This window comes from Artemia sp. Qi Xiang Cuo, chromosome 9, assembly GCF_049724085.1.
Source record: "Artemia sp. Qi Xiang Cuo chromosome 9, ASM4972408v1, whole genome shotgun sequence".
Lineage (NCBI taxonomy): Eukaryota > Metazoa > Arthropoda > Branchiopoda > Anostraca > Artemiidae > Artemia > Artemia sp. Qi Xiang Cuo.
Window position 1 is genome coordinate 24,913,433 of NC_142802.1, and position 733 is coordinate 24,914,165.

The window sequence follows — 733 nt, forward strand, 5'->3', positions numbered from 1 at the left end:
AGAACTGATATGTATTCAGTTTTTTTTTTTTTTCAAGACAAATACTAGAAAATGATGAGGGGCTACCAACTCAAAAAATTGTGCACACAACTTAGTGCGTGCCACGTGAGGTAGAAATGTCTCACATGCAGCAAAAACAGGCTGGGTACGGTAAAAAACAGGCTGGGTACTTGAGGGGCTACTAACTTTGCCACGTGGGGTAGACGTTTCTCACATGCAGCAAAAACAGGCTGGGTACGGTAAAAAACAGGCAAAGGCTGGGTACTGTAGGGGCTACCAACTTAGCCACGTGGTATAGAAGTGTCTCACATGCAGCAAAACAGGCTGGGTACGGCAAAAAACAGGCTGGGTACTTGAGGGGCTACCAACTTATCCACGTGATGTTCATTCCCTGACGAAGACATTGAAAATCTCTCGTCTGGCTCTCCCGACGAACAAATCGTAGAAATACCGGAATACGCAGTCTGCAAAGAGCTTGAAAAACTAAAAAGGAACTGTGCTTCATGTTGAGGTGAGCTGCTCATTGAGTATGCACCTTTTCTAGCTAAACCTGTAACGTCTATTATCAACCAATGCTTCAGAGAGCAAAAGTTCCCTCAGGCCTGGAAGAAAGCCTATGTCCGTGTTATTCTTAAAACAAAATACCCCAAAACTTGTGACGAGCTCCGACCCATATCAATAGCCTCCAATTTAGCCAAAGTGACCGAGTCATTCATATATCGAGAAATTTTTT